The 21083-nt window shown below is 32.3% G+C and overlaps 1 protein-coding gene and 1 pseudogene across 3 annotated transcripts in view; one reads left to right on the top strand and one right to left on the bottom strand.

Annotated features, from left to right (window-relative positions):
• The window catches only part of GRID2 (glutamate ionotropic receptor delta type subunit 2), a 1244053-nt gene that overhangs the window by 334197 nt on the left and 888773 nt on the right, over positions 1–21083 (top strand). The gene's annotated exons all lie outside the window — the stretch shown is intronic.
• Positions 4799–6215, bottom strand: LOC118608491 (annotated as a pseudogene).

The raw sequence follows: 21083 nt of genomic DNA, 5'->3' as shown, positions 1-21083 counted from the left end.
AGTAATAAATTATCCTTAACTTAGCGGATTTATACAGCAAGTGTTTATTATGCCACCACTTTTATGTATGAATCAGGAGACCAGCAGCAACGTAGATGGATACCTGTGGCCCAAAATCTCTCATGAGGTTTATTTCAATCATCAAGTGGCCTTATCAGAAGGCTTGACAAGGGATGGAGGGAGTTGGAGATCCAGTTTTAAGCTTACTGAAGCGAATGTGAATAAGTTTCAGTCGCTTACCATGTGGAACTCTCCATGGAGCTGGTTCAGATCTAGGTAGCTGACTTTCCCCAGGGTGAGGAATACAAGAGAGAGTGAGACCAATTAAGAGCATGCCAGGACAAAAGCCATAGTCTTTCCGTAACCAAATTTTGGGAATTACAATCCATCTTTTGTGCTATATTCTATTTATAAAACTGAATGAATGAGTCTAGCCTACACTCAAATGGAGGGGATTGCATAAAGGCATGAACACTAGCAAGTAGTCATTATTGAGGGCCCTCTTAGAGAATGCTTATCATACCACCTTGCTTATATTATTCACTTTCTAGAATAAAATATCTAGAATAAAATATCAGTAAAAATATCTCAAGGACTATGTTTCTCCATGATCCATCCTATGACATACTGAGCTATGCTTTTCTTGAGTTCCATAATATTCATTTTTTTTAATGTCTTCAGCATGCACCTATACACATTATTTTTGTTTCTTTGTTAAGGTCCAGGCCATATACATACCTGAGTCCTCAAAAAACTTAGCAAAGTGCTGAGTATAACATGTACCCAATATAACTATATTGACCAGAGGAAATCTATTAGAACCATTTCTTCTTGGAGTATTATCTGTTAAGATTTATTCTTACTTTTACATTTGATTCCCTGATTTTGATTGATAATTGTTTGAGTATTGATTGGGTGGCTTAAATAGCATTTCTTAAAGTCACTTCTGCAGGATAAGAGATATGATTCTGTTTGTTTTGATGTTTAGTGCAGTATTTCTTAGATTGCTTAATGTGCTAGGAGTTCAGAATTCTCAGAAATTCTATATATACATTAATATTTTGTAAACTTATTTGACCATAAGCCCTTTTTTGGAAAATGCTAATCGACTTTTTTAACGCAGAAAACTGTTAGCTAGTTAACCTACTAATTAATATAAGACCAAACAATGACTTGTCCTTCATTCCTTTTACAAATGTGATATGACCATTTTGCCAGAGACTCTGTTGAGTATTATAAAATATAAAGTTAAAAGGCAAAATGATAAGACTCTTTATAAAGGGATTTCATACTGTTAGACTCATCTGTTATTTTGGGTTTCCAATGCAGTAAAACCTCAAAACAACAGCAACAACAATAAAACAAAACATTTTTTAGAACTTATAGAAACATGCAAATATAATGAGGAATGGTAATATGAGTTATCATTTATACCATGTTAAGATGAATATAAAAGGACATTTGGTCTGTTAATAGTTGCAAAATATTCTTGAGTTTAGTAAAGGATAAAAGAATTTTGAAGAAAAAAGAACGATATTGCCAGAACTTCAATTTTTATTTACTATTAAAGGTTTTCCTTTTTATTTTTTTCTGTCTTTCAATAGCACCTGAAAAAATATACTGTCAAGAATGTTTGCATACTATAACACTCTATTTCGTCTATTGATTATAAGAGTAAAGTACTATGTAGAAAAAGTAGGAAGCAAAATTGTCATAGCAATTGTGGTCTCAGCTATTTTTAAAGGAAGTTTAATTTTTTCTCTCCATGGGAAAAGCTGTATTGACACACACCCACTGAACAGTAATATAAACTTGCATTGATTTTTTCCCCACCAGGAAAACACTTTATTGGATTCATCTTAAACTTAGGTTAAGCACAAAAAAATTAATAGAATACAATGGCACTAAATTCACCTTCATTTTGTTGCCATTTTATTTATATATTTACAATATTTTCTTATACATTTCTGTTATAAATCAGTTGGTTTTAAACAGATTTAAATCCATTTTCACTTAGTCCATGCTGAGTGAGTTAAGGTGTTTTAGAAGAGGTGCCAGGCTATTTTAGTGATTGAAGTAAAACAAATATAAAGTTATAATGACATGTTTTTTTTTTTTTAGCAGAACAGAAGAAAATATCCCCCAGTTCATTATTACTATTTCTATTATCTTGAATTGCCAATAGAGACAAGCCTCGGTTTTGGCTGGTTCAAGCAAATAAACAGTCAGTTAAATCAGAGCACAAAGCTGTCATTTCAAATCCTTGCAACAGATAGTAAATTATTCAGAACAAAGCTCGTCTCTCTATCAAAAATTGCACTGAGCAAAAAAGTGGTTATGCATACTAATATAGTATGCAAAAAATAGAGAGAATTATGGCATTTAAATCATTGAATGCAATGAAAATTCGAAAAGATGTGACATACAAGTAGATAAAATACCAATTTCAACTTTAAGGATTTTAATTTATGTACTGGTTTAAGTTTGTAGGTGATGTGCAATTGGATATCCTAGCTTATCTTTAAGAATAAACCCAATAAAAGAAAAACATCTATTGTTGTTTTGTTTACATTTAATACAACTTGGAGTGAATAGAAGTTTTTGAATTTGGACACTAAAACAATACACAGCTCATTTGAGAAAAGAAATATTTTCATAGGGTTCCCCACCACCCCCACTTTTCTTATTCTTAACAAGGCCGGAAACTTAGGGAAGACATACTCTTAGGTTTTGTTAAAAATAGTTATTCATGTTTATAATTGGTAGGAGTTTTACAATTTTGTTCTATAATTTTGCAACCTAGGGGGGAAAAATCAGTATGCTTTATTCAAAGAAAGCATATGTCTAATAAAAAAGAGAGATGAGCAATGCAATTATTTTAATGTATCATTTCTACAAGATCTATACTATATACAATGTCTTCAAAATGCATTTGCAATTTGTTATAGTGTGTTTTTTGGCATTAACTTAACTAGAAATCTGTTTAATTTTCTACTAATCTTAAATAATTAAGGAGGGTAGCCTTAGGAAAACTAATTTTTACTGAATAATTAAAGAAGGTAACTTTAGGAAAACTGATTTTTTTATATGGATTTGTTCTCTTGAAAAAACATATGAATATATAAGAGACTATAGGAAAATGCTTTTGTGCCCGATGGAGCAGTTTTTTTCAGGGAAAGTTTTCTAAAGAAATTAATAGTAATATTTCACTGGGTTATTTGGCCATCACAATTTCTTAAATTGAAAGAGTGTTTGGAAGTACAGAAAGAAGGAAGTAGTAACAATGCATTTTATTATTTATAAGTATTTTAAAATAGCCCTGTCTTGGAAATTCTTGGAATATATAATCTTGTCCCCTTGAGTGAGAAAGGGAAAAATTAGTAAAAAAAAATATAGAGAGAGAAGTCGACAATACTTTTTTGAAAGGATCCAACAGAGTACAATTTACAATGAAATACGTGGAACTGGCAATTTTTAGTACATTGACCTCAGCACCCAATCCTGCTCACTTTAAATTAGTAAATAATTTTATAAACAAGAATAAATATTGAAAATGGACTAAGATAAATGTGTCTTTAATGATCTCTTATTTTGTATCTACATATATACTGAATTTTAAAGAATGTTTAAATGTATATTAAAATAGACTTTAAATTGTGATTAATGGTTCAATAACATGTAGAATATATTCATTAATATCTCTACCAATCTTTTATTGAATATGTATTTGTGGACATAATATGTGCTAGGGTTACAATGATATATTACAATGATATACAAAGCCCTGCCTTCAAAGAAGCCCTAAGTAAATAAGCAATTGTCATAAAAACAAATAATTTTTTGTGTTAAATTTATTGGGGTAATGTTTATTAATAAAGTTATACAGGTGTCAAATATATTACACTATCTGTATAGTGCTTGTGTGTTCACCAAACAAAGTCAGATCACCTTCTGTCACCATATATTTGATCCCCTTTACCCTTCTCTAACTCTCCTATCCCCCTTTCTCTGTGGCAACCACTAAACTGTTGTCTGTATCTATGATTTTTTGGGAAACATTAATTTTATAGCAGAGTAATAAGTGTAAAGAGAGAGGGAGAGGTGGGGATTACTATTGTCTTAGTCTAGAGATGTTTAGGCTGCATTTTATTGTTAGTGGTAAGTGAATGTAGTTCTTTATGTGTTTATTCTTGCCATTATTATAGATTTATATATGACTGCTGAGTTTTCGGTCAACATTTCAAATGGTTGTTGAGGTACTACTCTCTCTAAGAATTAACATAACTGTAGTGATGACTCCTTTTATGTGGAAAAAAAAGAGTGGGATCATGTAGCTTTTATGTATTTGCATATTGCCTTATAAAAGAAATTAAAAAATATATAATATCTATTCCAGATTTATAATCTAGTTAGTAACTTTATTTAACTACACTCTTTGAATGTAGAATTTTTGTTGCTCCCAACTGATATAAGTGCTACTCAAATTCTCTTAATTCTTTAATTGTATGAACATTTCCTATAAAACTGTATTTACAAAAAACTCACTGGTTCCCTTTTGTTACTTTATGTCATGAGCCATCTTTCATATGTGTTCCGATGTCTGTTGGTTAGCTCACTTGATGATACTTTTATTAACCAGTAATTAGTGAAGCTGTATTAGTTTGGATCTTGAGATCACTTGAAAATAGAAGAACACTACAGTTGACCCTTGGACAACACAGGGTTGAACAGTGCATGTCCACTTATAATTGGATTTTTTTTTTTAACAACTAATAGTTAACTTATTAAAAAGGCCGATTTAAGCATCTGCAATGGTGACTCCTGGTTCAATACTGATGGAAGTAATCCGTTTAACAATCTCAGAAGGACTGTGCAAGCCAATGAGTCGCTTGTGGATCCTCATTTGAAAATAATCCCAAGTCTTAGAACCTTCCTCACAGGGCATTTTTTCTTGTACTGATTCTTAGAGTCTTGGTAGGCAACCAAACTGGTCTTTTCACTTTGAGGTTCTTGTCCTTTGTACCTCTGATCAAGTCAGCACACACCTTCTCCAAAGATTTTTTGTTGCGGCTGATCAGAGGAGTAATTCTTGCTCAATGAATCGCCACCTCCGGGTCTACAGGTGTTTTTTTTTCCGTATCTTTAAAAGCCGTGGCTGCAACGCGGCTTCCTAATTGACTTGTTCCTTCTCAGGAGCCAATAGTGGTGAGTCAGGAGCCACAGTGAGCAGAATGAAGCTCAGCTGAAGCTGCTACCTCATCTTCTTCAAAAAGCTGTAATTGGATTTTTTTCAATAAATATAATTGGCCCTTCTGATCCTCAGGTTTCACATCTGTGGATTCAACCAACTGCAGATTGGAAAGTTGTTTTCGCATTCCCAACCACAGATTCCCAACCACAGATTTAAAATATTTTTGATAGGTTGGTTGAATTCATGGACACAAAGGATCAACTTTAGTTAACTTTTTGGGAGTCGAAAGTTACATGTGGATTTTCAACCTTGTGGCTCTCATAACCCATGTTTGTTCAAGGATCAACTATATTTATAAATGTGAAAGTTAGAAAGAAATACTTTGTAAAGAAAAAGTTCTAGCATAGGACTAGTTGCAAATAAAGGAAGATTCATATGTTAGGCAGAATAATGGCCCCTATATATATCTACTTCCTAATCTTTGGAACCTACAAATATATTACCTTAAATGGCAAAAAAAAAAAAAAGAAAAAAAAAGTGACTTCGCAGATGTAATTAAATTAAGGATATTAAAATGAGAGAGATTTCAAATTATCTGGATGAGCCCAGTGTAATCACAGGAATTTATAAAATGAGAGGAAGGCAAGAGAATCTAAATCAGAGAAAAAGATGGGGTAATGGAAGGAGAGGTTGGAGTGATACAATTGCTGGTTTTTAAGATGAAAGTGGAGAAACCTCTAGGAGTTGGAAAAGTCAAGGGATGATTCATTTCCTAGAACCTCCAGAAGAAACGTAACCCTGTGGACAACTTGATTTCAGCCCCATAAGACCATTTTGGACTTCAGACCTTTAGAACTAGAACATAATACATTTGTGTTCTTTTATGATACTAAATTTGTAGATTTTTTACAGCACAGCAGCAGTTGAAACTATTATGTTTCTAAAAAAAAGAAAAAAAGGAGTAGGAGTGTTGAGTTATATCCCAGCGGTTGCTAAAAGGTTATACTCATGATTTCTCACCCATTTCTTCTTTTAATCTATTGAATATCATAACTGACTGTAACAATATGTCTCTCACTAGTAGCAGACTTGTACTTAGACTTTGTTCAGTTAGGAGTGCTGCTTCCAAATATTTCCCCTTCTCCCCATAGTAGACAAGAATTCCTGGAGAAGGTAATAACTATGTTTAATTTGTTGTTACCCTAAGCTTTGACTTGGCTTTTAGACCCTAATAATTTAAGTTATTTTTCCTAACAAGCCCAATGGACTACCTCTTGCAAAGATAATCTAATGACAGATATTGAATTATCTATGGCAAATTTTTTAGAAGGGAGAGATCAATGAGCAGTGTAATTGATGGAGAGAATTAAAAAAAAATTGGCTTTGGCAAAACAAAGTATGTATAAATAGAGAAATGGAGAGTAGATGGGTGGAGAATATTCCAGGCAGACAAAACTTAATATGTTTGAATGATAGTCATAGTTTTTATTTAAAATAGTTCTGTTGTATTTTTATATGATTAGACAGAGGATGAGCCATTTTTTATGTGTAGGAAACAATCATTTATTGCTTCTAGCTCTTAAATCATGATAAATGAAGTTTCTATATTAATGTTAACATGTACAATTTGTACTACAGAATCATAAAGTAAAAAGAAAGAGTAAACTTTTCATACAAATCCTCATTTTAAAAGGCCTCAATATTAAAATAATTCAACTTCAACTCTTATCTGTCCATTCAGATCCTTACAGACTTTTTTTGCTATATAATGATTAGATGCTGTAAGACTTACTGTAATTTTTAAAATGTCCTTTACTTCTTAAAGAAATAATGACTTTATCTCTGACATAATATGGAATAGTTGTCCAAAATAAATTTGATTTGGAAAATATCTCTCTAAAACTATAAAAGCTGGCCATTACTTATAGGGATTTCTTCCATCATGTCAGCAGAAAGTATAATTCCTGTGAGATTTTATAGTCATTTGAAAAGTTTTTCCTGCTCTTAATTAAACATTCATAACTTTTTATTATTACCACTCAGTTTGTTGAAAATCATTAAAACATCATATTCTAAATATATTCCATTTCTCCTATTTTTAACCTTTTTATGTTTTGTTTTGTTTATTCCTTACCTCTACTCTTACACCTTTAGGAGAAAATATCTTTTCCTCTACCCTTCTAAATTATCAGCTAGGACTCCTTTAAAAAAAGAAAAAGCAGATTAACATGAGAAATTTTACATGACGTGGAAACCTTATAAGGAAATGAAGACACAATGAAACAGTTAAAACCTAATGTTTTTTATGCTAGATTTGATAAAGAATGGAAAGACGTGGAAAGATACGATAGCACAAAGAATAAGAACTATGTGTACTATACTGGGGAAAATTCAGCAAGACCTGGTTTTTCAGAATCTTCTGTGTCCCTTTGTCTTTGAGGATAAGGACAGTTCTTTTCTCCTGATATAGAGAGGACACTTTTCACATGAGGGATTTATCACCTGCTTGAAGAGGTTAGATGGTTCTTTCTGTGCATGCTACTCATCAAATTCCTTCAGCTTAAAATATTCAGTATAACAAGCTGCTGTATCTTGGGGTCCTGTCAATATGTCCTGTCATTACCTACCTCTCCTCTCTATTCCTCCCAACCCAATCTATATCCTACTCTCTTTTTCTTCTCCACTTCTGCTTTATGTTTTCAGGAATTTCCTTTTTCTCACTGATACATTCTGTTGATCCTTATACGTTTTTCTTTAGTTCTCAAGAGAATTCTGGAGAGGACGGCAATGCTATCTCTTTAGAGCGATAATCAGCATTTTGGTCCTAGTCAGATTTATCCTTTGTACATTAGGAATCTGTTATATTTAATTTTTGAAGATGACTTAACTATGACTAATCTTTGACTTTCATACTAGACCAATACCTCAAACAGTAAGATGGTTCATCTTTGTTTCTAGAAGTAACTTTAAATACCCATCCACCTGTGGAACTCTCATCTTCACCAAAGTTTTTTTGTACAAAATTTTTTTACGTGAATAATAATGTGAGCACCAGGAATTTCTCTCCAAGAAAGAAAGAAAAAGAGTTAAGATCTAAGGTGTGCTGCAGAACAAAGGATCATGTGTAGTGAGACTATCTTATTCTACTGTATCTTACCTGTCTCAAGATTATTTTATAATAGACTAGTTCTATACATGTTTAATACTTTATAAAAGTAGAAATCATGATTATTTCCCTATTATCATAGGAAATCATATAATATTAAGTACATGTGTTTTCTTTCATTTCTCTTATACATGAGCAGTCATATAGATTTCTGATTTATCAGAACTTCTTACTTTGGATAGTGATAACTAGAAAATAGATTCTGTTAAATTTAGGGAGAGATGGCACTAGTGCCATGTAAAAATATGAGAGTTAGAAATTGTTCTATTTTGCTACATATTTTTATTTATATTTATATTTTTATTGTTTTGAACTTCATTTTATATGAAACGTTGGAGGTATGTTATAGCTCATTACCATAAAAAACATCACATTATTGGGTATTCCAACTCCCATACTAGACTAGAATACAACAAATCAGTGTCCTAGTTGTGCAAATAGTGGGCTCTATTTCCTACAGTCCCTTTTGATAATTAAGCTTATTATTCTCTTCCTAGTTCACTTTGTTACTAGGAATGAAATCTCTTAAAAGGAAAGTCTCAGCAAAACTGGGTGTGGTTGAGAACCATATGATTTCACTCATATGTGGGATAAAAAACTGAAAGCAGCAATGAAACAAGACAAACAACAAAACTCATAGACAAAGACAACAGGTTAGTGTTTACTAGAGGGAAAAGGGAGAGAGGGGTAGAGAAGTGTAAAAGCGGTCAAATACATGTTGACGAAAGATTTGACTCTGTGTATTGAGCTCACAGTGCAATATACATATGACGTATTATTGAATTGTACACTTGAAACCTATATAATTTCATTAACCAATGTCATCTCAATAAACTTAAGAAATTGGGTATGGATGGAGTGTTTGTAAATAGAACTTGTATTTTAACATGTCATAGGTGTCCATCCCATATGGCTTTCAAGTTGTTGATATGTACTTGCCACTTGTTATGATGCAGTTAGTTCCTCTTTACTCAAATTGCCGTTCATTTATTTTTTTTCCTCTCTTCTCATTATCTTATTTCTGTTTTGCCCCCGACCCAAACTAATAGAACATTTGTCATGGTATAAAAGAGTGAAATGTGATACCACTGATATTTTTAAATGCATGTTTATTCTGTTTATTTGGGATCCACGTGAAAAAATGGATAGAAAAGAAGATGAAAGGGAGATAAATACTTACACGTCATTCAGAGACTTGATATGAAAGAAGTGGACAGCTTTATTATAAGCTTTGCCCCAACTTCGTTCAATCTTCTTTCCTACTTGTTATTCCTATTAAGTCTCTGTTCCAACTCATCTAGTCTGTTCATTCACTGCTCTAGCAGGTGACTTGCACTCCTCCAATATGTTTCATCCTTTAATTCTTTTCCCAATATTAAAAACCTATCTCTAGATGACCAAGACAAATACTAGTTACATAAAATTTTCTCTGAATATAAAGCAAAGGTTTGTCAAGTAATTATGCTATGCTTTATGTATATATATATATATATATATATATATATATATTTTTTTTTTTTTTTTTTTTTAATTTTTTAGCTGAGACAACCCTTAGTTGACCTCATAGATTACAAGGACTTTGTCAGTTCACAATCCTGTATTTTTTCAAATTTTTTACACCTACAGCATCTGGTCTTCCTAGGTAGTCCAAGTACTTACCAGGCCCGACCCTGCTTAGCTTCCGAGATCAGACAGAGTCCAGCTTGTTCAGGGTGGTATGGCTGTAGACTGCTTTATATTTCTTAAGTTGCTATTTATCTCTTGTAATGATACCTAATTTTACCAGCTAGATTATAAACTCTCTAAGGTATTTGGTATTCTGTCTGGCTGTAATGCTTTGAACCAAAGGAGACTGCAAATTTAACATTCTTCAGTAAATCACTCCTTTGGGTGAAATTTATTTCAAAGTTATAGTTCGGGGTTTCCAGGATCAATGGAAATGTATATAATAAATTGTCTTGTCCTCGTGCTTAATCCATTTATATCTTCCTCTGAAGTTTCCCAGTGAGAGATCAACCTAGATTTGATATACAATGGAGCAGAAACATAGAACACTTGGAAACTAGTAGTGTCCAGATGCCCCACACTGACAATAAGGATGTATTAAATTATGATCAGTACTGTGATAATTATTCTAAGATCAGAAGTGACAAAATAAGGTTGTACTTATTTCTGATTTCAGGTGTATGTCTTTTAAATTACTTGCATTGAGAATACTTAAAAATAACTTGCTCCTTTGATTTAGAGTAATTTTTAATTGAATCATCATGACTTCTTAATACTAGTCTACCTAATATACTGTTTTCATTTACCTCTCCCCTGCCTCAGCTCCTTACACACACAAATACACATACACACCATAGGCCTATGTTTACACTGTTTATTCCAGTTAAAACTGCTTACTGCTATCTTAGAAAACATACTACTTTTCTACTTTCACAGTTTGAATAAAGTCTAAATATTTTTAAAGGATTATTTTAATACTAGCTGATAATTGCTTTAGAAATTTAGGTCATTGTGGCATTGATATGAAAGAACTGTATATTTACCTTTCCACTTAAAATTTTCAAGACTTTACCTACTATGATTTCCCCAATATATTTAAATCTACATTAATTTTAGTGAGAGCTATAGTTGGAGGTGGGGGCGGGGGGAGGATCTTCCTGTTGTTCTTTGATTCTAGTCTAGATATACTAGGCTTGGAAATTCTTAATATATTTAAATATTAAAAGATCTTGAAGCAACTTTTAATGCTACAAAGTAAAAAAGAAAGTGAAAGAAGTGAGAAGATAAAATTTTAAAACATGGTCAGCATGTACATTTATGAAGTAATAGGATCTGACCGAAAATCAATTGGATTCTTTTTCCTTTGCTTTAAAGATTTGATTAATGAACAAAGTACTCAAAAGTGTTAAATTTTCTCAGTCATTCTCATTACATAAATACAGGAGAATAAGATGCAGTAATCTTCATGCAGCTAATTTTTAATTATTGAAGATCTAGTATTAGATAGTAACTGGCAATAATTTTGCTTTATTCCAAAATATTTCTGCTGTCCCTATATATCTTCCTAAAATATATCATCGAATTGGACATATTTCATTCTACATTGTCTAATAAAGTAGTCTGTGCTATGTTGTGAATAAACCCACAGTTGAATAAACTCATGTGTAACTTCAAGTATCTGAATTAAAATGTAGAGAATTTGTCACACTAGATATGACATACAGCTTTAAAAATATATTTATTGTGGCAGTTTTTATCATAAAAATTCAAATCTTTGGAAGGAATGTCATCCAGTTTCATCCTGTGATTAGTAATGAGAACGATATCAGAGTGAGAATATCTGAAGTTTCCTTCACAGTATTATTTAGTAGTTTCTGTGGGCTATGTACTTGGTATTTATTAAATTGCTATCAATTTACCAGTTATTTGATGCTTTTACTTGAAAGCAATGCGACCATTTATTTTTGCTCTTGGAATAATAAATTGATAGAATAATTATGGTAGAATTTATCTCTATTTATCAATTGACACAACCTTTAAATCTTTAAGTTTTTCTTTTAAATATTTACAACATGGCTCACTGGAATGTATAAACTTGTAGCCTGGAGAACCATTTTCTCTCTTTTTTCTTTTTACTCCTATCCTGTCACTCAGTCCCTGTGTCACTTTGATCAAGTTACTTTATCTCTAGGCCCTGACATTGTCTTTATATTCCCTTTGAGACGTAATTTTCCTTGAAACTGCTACAGTTGTGAGTTTCCATCCCATTTTCTCCCTTTATCTTCCCACTCCATCTTGGGCACAAATTTCTTTCCTAAGTCTTTGCTAATTAGGTAAGTTGTATGTAGAGAAGATATATTATCTCCAGAGCACCAGTGTTGGAAATAGCACTTCCTTCCCATTAAATATTGACCAAATGTATAGAGAATCCATGGGGTACAAGTCCTCAAACCCTTGAGAACTCATCCCAGTAGGAGCTGGATAAATATAAATTCAGTAGATGTTGAGAGACTTGTATGACAAAACTATACAGATATTCAAATATAGCATTGAGATAATAATATCTAAAATAATACAAAATACCTTTCAATAAAGGCAAAACAGTAAAATAAGTTATTTTTAAGTATAAGGAAAAATAGGTAGATTTGGTTCTGTTCTGATCTTGAATAAAATTCTCATCTCTAATTTTTTTATAAATTCTTTAATGCTTTTGTCAGATGATTTCGAATTTTTCTAGAAATTGCTTTTATTTAGAGAGGATGGTATATACAAGAAAAAAATTACCCTGAGAAGAAAAAGCAAAAAAAAAAAAAAAATGCATTATTCAATACCTGTTTCTTGGGACCCTCCTATGTTCAAGGCAGAGTAATAAGCCAAGATTCTATTCTTAAGAAAAATATAATTACATAAGTTGTCAGAAAAAAAATATATATGTATATCATGCACAACTGTTAATCTGTAATTTTGTTTGTCATGTCTTCTTTAGCATCCAGCACTCTTTCCTTTTCCGATTACATTTTTAAATACAAGGTTCATCATTAATACATAGAAAAACAGAGCATTACACATTCCCTGACCTGTTCCCTTTCCCTCACTAAATGTCAGCTTAGTCTCACATAAAACCTCATAAGAAGCAAAAAACATTCATTAATAAGCATCCAATAGGATTTATCACCATACCATCCTTCCAGGTAGTGGCTTCCATATTAGATCTTAGATGTACTGACTTCCACCCTTATCTGTTATAAAATAATCTCCACTCTTCATTGACTATACATGGATTTCTGAGACATAGGTTTGTTTGTTTGTTTGTTTTAGATAAAAAAAGTTAGATTTATTAGAGTTGCCCACAGTCAGCAATAGTGATCTTCTTGCTGTTCTTGCCATTCCTGGACCCAAAGTGCTCCATCGCTTCCACAATATGCATGCCCTCTTTCATCTTGCCAAAGACCACGTGTTTGCCATCCAACCACTGAGACATAGTTTTACTTCAAATGTTAGTGATACAATTTCTTCTTAGTGGGATTCTTACACTTGAGCTTCTGACCCAGGAATTCACAGAGCAGCATAATTTCTGCTTTCAGTGATGTGTTGTTCTTCCTCAGTCTCTTCCTGAGAGTAGGACAATGGCATGTTTTTGCCTGGCTCCATATTTATTTTCTGTTGTTCTGCCCAGCCCACTGACTAGGACTCTTGTTACCTGTAGCCCAATCTTGATGACAATTACCAGCTTGCTTAAATTTTTGAATATCTTTCTTTCAGGTTTCCCATCTCAATAATTAAAGCATTGGGAAAATGTATTGGCTAAGACATTTTATTTAGGAAATGAGCCCCCAAAACAAATCAAACTGGCTTAAACAATTAAGCAAAGAAACGTGTTGACTTAAAAACAAAATTCAAAGATAAGACTAAATTTAATTTTGATGTAGACATTCAATAACACCCCGATCCCTAGTTTACGTGTTTATCCTAGTCTCGCCAGCAATACTTTGTGGCAGGAAAATTTCTGCGGCCAAGGAACATTCTAGTTTTCATAACCCCACAGCATATTGTCTAAGAATAGAGAGAGATGCTCTTTTTGTAGTCTCTGCACAAGTCTTGGGATTTACTTCTCTGGTCTCATCAGGATTTGTGCCCATCTACAAACCAAGAATTTTTTTTCAAAACAGTAGATGTACTGAAAGTTTAAGCTGCATAGAGTCCTCAGTTGGAGAAAGTGAGGTAAATTCCATTAAATTTGTAAGAGCTTTCTTTTCTAAGGAAAATTAGAGGAGAGAAGGATAGATGATGGTTCAAAAGAAATCAGCCAAGGTCCCTTACAGACATTCCTAGGCACTTTGTATCCTAACCACTGGGTGCTAGCTGTTTGCAGAATACAGTTAAATCACCACTCCTTCTGAGGCACTCAGGCCTGTCCACTGAACTCAATATCTATTAGTATCTTGTTCAGCTGGAATATGCCCCCTGAACAGGTTCCGCCGAAGGAGGCAAGTTTTTATTACCTTCTAACCATCTTTTGCCATCTTTAATTGCTTTAATTGCTTTAGTTATGTCATTAGGATCAGTAAACAATATGAATGTTTGACACTCATGTGTGAGGACATTAGTTTAATTCAAAATAATAACAACTAGTAAAAGAACATCTCCAGAGACATGAACCAAAAGGAATTCAAGAAATGTGATGCTAGGAATGATACTCTTGTCCTCAGTAGGTATTACCGATTCCATACCCTTGCTCTTGCGGTGATTCTATGGGAAGTAGCAGCTGAATATTTCTTATGTCAGGTGCCTCTAAGACTTTATGATATATTTTGAAAAGTTCAAGGCTTATTCTGCAACCGTCATCTCTTCTACATTACAAAAAGTACCTGAGACAACTCCTGCCTTATTTCTATTTCCAACTATTCATTGATTTTGAAGTTGCAGTTTTTCAGTAAGAGAAAGTTGTATAAGAGCAAGTTTCATTCTCCAATAGCAGTAGTAATTCAAGCATATTCAAATATGTATTACAAAATATGTATATTCATTGATAAAATAGTTTAAGAGATAAGTGATCTTTTATTTGTAAAGCTGAACTTTATAGTGTATCACATCAAATATAGATTACTTATTGGGTATAGATTCGCAGAACACTAATTATAGGAAAATTATTTTTCTCATTTGTTTCACTATAAACATTAGAAAAGCATTTTTCGGTTCCTAGCAAACATACCTTTGCATAAGGAATGGATGAAGCAAACATGTAGGCCCTGCATATATTTAAATTGTATGTATATTTAATTAATAAGAAAATATAATCAAATACAACTTAAAATATATTGAGAGAATAAATATGGATGGCATCCTGATCAAGCTTTAAATTAGGTTAGACAGTCACAATTATTAAACTATTTCTACTAAGAAGAACAAAAAAAGACTAATTAAAAATAAATAGAAAATGTTTAAGTTTAACTTTTGACAAAACAGTAAAAGAAAAGTAGTAAAAAAATAATTAGATAAAAACCACATAACCCCTTCAAACGGTGTGCAATTAAAGGACAGTAATCAAAACAAAATTCCAAAATAAAAGTGTTCGTATAACTATTCTAAATATATACCGATTTTTAAAATAGTTAAGGGAATTGGTCCCCAAAATGGACTGTTTCACTTATAAAATGCCAAAGTTCCAAATACAAACACCTGAGAAGCTACAAAGAAGAATTGTTTACAAATAGACAAGTTTTAATCAATGTTCTCTTTTCCATCCTGCTTTCCTTTAATGTTAAATAAAATATGTATTCTATGATTCAATTTTGTGGCTCTTTCTGACATTTCTTCTGACCTTTCTTTGCCTTTGGTGTCAGCCATGATACATAGAAATGTACAGCTTCTATACTTCAAATACAGACTTATACTATACTATAATGACTTTTGACATTCATAGCCATTTTGACGTCCTAATAACTACATAGTTTAAAGGTAACAGGCAAAAAGCATGGACAGCTTTTTGATTAACTATGTCTTGGTGTTTTGAACCTTGAGAAATCTAATCTGAAATATCCTTCATCATAACCTGCATAGACAAGGAGAAAGTAAGACTTCAATAGCCACTGGAAAGTTTGGATGACAGCCAGATGAGCCAATGTTCTAAGGACTGTCAGTGACCTTGGAATAAATTTTACAAAGGTGCAAATTTCTCTGTCTCAGACAGATAGTTCTGTGATTAGTAAGTAAGCATATCTATGAAGCTACAGTATTTGGTAAACACATGCCAGTTGTAAACAATATCTTTTCTCTAAAAGACTTTGAGTGGATATTGAAATTGCAGTGAGATTTACAGTATAATGGTCTGTACCTCATTTGTAAGAACTGTTCAAATAACTGGAGTAGATTTATAAAGTTTAGATTAAATAGTGAAAAAAAAATCAAACTTTATGGCTTTTTAGTCCCTGGAATCAAGATATAATTCTTTCACTTATCTTTAATGTTTCTTCCTTTGAACAACATTCTCTCTTAACCATATATATAGAAAAAAAAGTCAGATGATGAACACATTAAGAAAGTGTATTTGTTTATGTATTTGTCTGAGAAGTGTTCTCATTTTCCCTAGATTTTTGAGGTCTATGATGACATAAAATTTCTTAGATAGGATGCTAAAGAAATGTATGAATAGATCCTAAGCAAAAGCACAAAAAAGACAAATCAAATTATCTGCTAGCTATATAATCATGGATATAGGGTTTGAAATGTTCCTGGGAATGAAGGGATATTGTGAGGGGGGATTTTAAGATATCTGTGAGGAAAGGTAATAAATGAAATATATTTTTGTTTAAGTGAGCTTTTTCATTTGTTTTTGATACTGATAAGCATGAAATATCAAAGCATTATACAGTCCAATCTTTTTACACCACTGCGTCCAATAGAATACTTGTTATTTGATAAAGTTATACTGAAACATCCACCAAATACACAGATTATGGCAGGTGAATGTGTAAAGGGATTTATTAATAAAGGTACAGTGTGTACATATCTATGTGTAATTTTGCATGTGTGCATATGTTGTTACACAAATGGGGAGAGGTATGCTTGGAAAAGTAAAGCAAACATGACTTTCAAAGTTAATGTATCAGTGTCATTTATTTTGATGCTATTTTGAACCAGTGTATTTTAATCTTCAGTCTAGTAATGAGCAAAGAAGAAATTACATATTAATTTATTAAAGAATGAATTAATTAATAAAAATTCATGACACTGACTCCTATAGAGTTTTTTATGTTATTGATTGCTGTACAAAACTAGTTTATTAAAAGTTCAAATAATAAACTCACTCTAAGACAATGTTTCATTAAGTAACTACTTAAAGAATTCAAGAACTAAATCCAATCTGTGAACATATCAGATAGAGATATGTCCTTGGCCTGTATTTATTTGATTATATTATCCAAATGTTTTCAGTGAGCTATAGAATGATACCATTTTCAATGTAATTACCAAAATCTGAAAAGAGAGAGCTGTGATTTTTTTTTTTTGGTGACTTTTTTTTGTGACTTTTTTTGTAGCAGAAGATAGCTGGCTAGGCACAAATCAGGTTAGTCTGAAAATAATTAAAGTGCATAAGCAATGTGATCTTACTGAAAACTCATATCCTGTGCATCTTGTTTTGTTTTGTTTTGTTTTGCTTTACACAGTGGCATTTGTTTAGTTAAAAACAAAAACAAACAAAACCATGACTGCAAGTATTGGAAAACAAGTCTCAATTTGAGTAACAATGAACGTGCACTTTAATTTTCACATTTCAAACCTGATGGGAGTAAGAGTCAGAGATGCCAACTAAAGTGATTAATGACCTGGAAACCAGTACCTCTGAAGAACGGTTCAAGGGGTTACTGTCGCTTAGTTTGGGGAAGGAAGGTAACTCATATATATATGACTATGGTGTACATATATTATAAAAAAGATTCCTTGAATGGACAAACATGTAAAAACTAAAAGACAGGATAAAGTAAAAATGAGAGAATTTAAACTAACTATAAATTATATAATGATGATAATTTTTAAGGAGTGGAATTTCAATTGTTTAATTATAGAATTGCAAAGCCCCTTATCAGTGTTGATGCCAGTTATGCATAAATAAATAACAATAAGAAGAAAATCCCTTCAGTGCTTATTATCTGTGATTTATTAAAAAAAAAGAAAGAAAGTCCACATTTCTTAATGCATAAATTATCTCTGATAATTCTCTAAAAGTTAGCATGTAACTCACTTAAGGCTTCACGGTGTACTTAGCATTTTTATTTTGTTGCAGAGATTCCTCAGTTATTTGCCCTAATAAGAGAATGTTATGTGTGTTTTGCAAACTAATCTAACTCACAGTGACCAGACATTTTGTAGTCTCGAGAATTCTAAGGAACAGTATGTAAAAACCATATGAAGATAAATGATTATCGTTAAGAATTCTTCATATGGGTTTGATATATTTGAATACTCTTCTTGAACCAGTGAACTTAGAAATAGCATTTTAATATCCAGACTTAAAATGACCATTTGGGAAAAGGTGGTAGCTTTCTGAACTTATTTAGATGAGCTAATTTTTTTTCAGTATAAGATTAAAAAATAAAAAGTTATTTTGATAGTATTCTTTTTATCTAAAAGTGATCTTTTCCAAGAATAGCTGTTTTTACTCCTACGTGTATTTTATGTCATATTTCTTTTTATATTTATTCTGAACCCCCCCAAAAGAATTTTATTTCACCATTAACATCACTTGAACAAGAACCTGAATTAAGTGGGAGAAACTCACCATGTGAAGATCTGCATGACGAGTAATGAGTGTTCCAGACAGTGTTAAGAAAATGTACAAAGAGCATAAGTCAGGAAAGAGCTTGATGTGTTCAAGTAACAAAAAGAAAATCTGAGTTGATAAAACAAGAAAATTAAAGGGAAAAGCCTTTTAAGATATTATCATAGAGATATTCAGGAGGTATTCATGTAGGAATCTTTAATTTAAATTTAAGTCATTGCAAAAATTTAAGTAGTGAAATGACATTTTTATGTTTCATGTTTTTAAAATTATTCAGGTTTTGCATGGAGAATACCACTGTAGAAGGCACAGGATTTTTCAAAATTCAATAAGGAGGGTATTGTGTTTTCTCATTCAAAGATGATTGTGGAGTGAAGAGGATGCTATCTGTGGAGATGGTGAAAAAAGGAGTCAAAATTTCTTTTAGGGATAGATATATTGAGAGACTGGTTGTGAATGCTGAGAAAAATGGAAACATTCCAGATGTTAGGAGCTGCTTTTCTCTTTTGTCTTATCAAAGGAGAGCTGAGAAGAAATCATTCATATGTGTGAATTGGGAGCTAAAGGGAGAAGTCAGTCCAGAATATATGAGATTGGAAGTCATCCACATATAGATCACGTTTAAAGCCGTGAGAACACATGAGATTATCTATAAAGAGAATATACTAAAGAAGAGTAGAGGGCCACACATCCAGCTCAAGGACCACTAACATTCAGAGTTTATAGGTTGGAGGGAAAGGAGACAGGAAATGTCACTAAGAGGGAGAAGTCATTGAGGCAGGGGGAAGAGCAAAAGACTTGTTTCCTGGGAGACAACAAGCTATATCTTTAGCAGGAAAGAATAATTAACTATGTCGAATGCTGCTGATAAGTTGAATACGATGATTAAAAGAATTATTCCTTGGATTTAAGCAAGTTAGAGGTCTCTGGTGACCTTTGCAAGACAGTTTTAGTGGGAGTGGTGGGGCAAATTCCTCACCACTAAAAAGAGATAAAAAGAGAAAGGGTATAGGAGTGGTGATGGTAGGCAATCAAATAGAATTGACAATCCATTTTGAGATGTTTTTCTGTCAAAGGAAACAGAAGCACAAGAGGAATATGGTATCAAGTGAATACTTAACAAAAATGATGAAAATCATCTAACGGTGAACATTGATGATATGAGACAGAGAATGGATAACTGCAGGACCTAAGCCCTTGAGTAGATGAGAGGCCATGGGATCCAGAGTACAGGCATTTCAGATGCTCTTAGATAATTGTGCTTATACTTATTAAGTTAAATAAGGAAGACAGGGAAAAATTTACAAATGTAGGTAGATTGGCACATCTGGTGTTCGGAAAAAAAAAAAATCTGTTATATTGATCGCTTCTCTTTTTTTCAAAGTATATATGAAGATAATCAGCTGAGAATAGAGGGAGAGGGGTTAGAGATTTGAAGAGGAAGATTTGATATAGTTATCTCAGGAATAGAAATGAATAATAATGAGTTGGTGAGATGCAGAATGCATCAGTGCCTAATTGCTTGCTTTCAGTTAGGATTATGTTCTGTGGCTATTTGGAAACCTATTACAGCCATTTACTTTTTTTTTGTTACAACATCTATTTTAAGTCTTGTTAAATAAATTTTGATGTGAAACCACATAGACTAATAGTCAAGAAGTGCGACCTTATGAGTTAAATATTCCTGACTTTACCAGGATAAATTTCTTAATCCTATAAGCTTCAACTTCTTTTTGTACTCGGTGGGGATGATATCTTTAGGATAAAGAGCATCAGTTCAAATCTGAACTTCACTGCTGATTAACTGAGGGACCTCAGGCAATTTGCTTATCTAAAAATTAGAATAAAAAATAATTTCTAACTAATAATGTTATCATGAAGATTAAAAAGAATAAATCTTTTGCAAATGTCCACTCTTTTAACTGGACAATTCTCAATAAAAATAAGCTACTAATAACAATGGTAGCAGTAGTTGTACTATTCAGAATCTAGTACTTGGTGGTAGCCTCATCATGGCCATGAAGGTTTACTTTTTCTTACTACATTTTAACCAAAATATTTCTCTTATTCCAATATTAGTTTAACATATAAGGGATATACTTAACTTTTGTAGTTGTGAAGTGTGATCCTACAAGTGTTAAAAAGAGCATATTCTTTTAAAACTATGTGTTAGAGAGCAATAAAATAATGGGGAAATCCAGTACAGAAGCTCAATTCTGAAAACAAATGCAAACAATTTAAAACAAATTACTCTTTGTAGAAGAACCTTTAAAAATAGTTTTTATTTAATTACAAAATTTTAGTTCATTTGTATTATAGCTAGTCAGGAGGCTCAGTAGCAAAGGAAAACATTTTGATTGTCTACTCTAGGACAAGATTTTAGAAAACAAGGAATTATTGGGAAAGCTCAATGACAGTATGGACTAGTTAGAGAGAAGGTC

The sequence above is a fragment of the Rousettus aegyptiacus genome, unplaced genomic scaffold, assembly GCF_014176215.1.
Source record: "Rousettus aegyptiacus isolate mRouAeg1 unplaced genomic scaffold, mRouAeg1.p scaffold_m13_p_10, whole genome shotgun sequence".
Classification (NCBI taxonomy): domain Eukaryota; kingdom Metazoa; phylum Chordata; class Mammalia; order Chiroptera; family Pteropodidae; genus Rousettus; species Rousettus aegyptiacus.
Note: the sequence above shows the minus strand (reverse complement) of the source record. Positions and strands in the feature narration are given on the sequence as shown.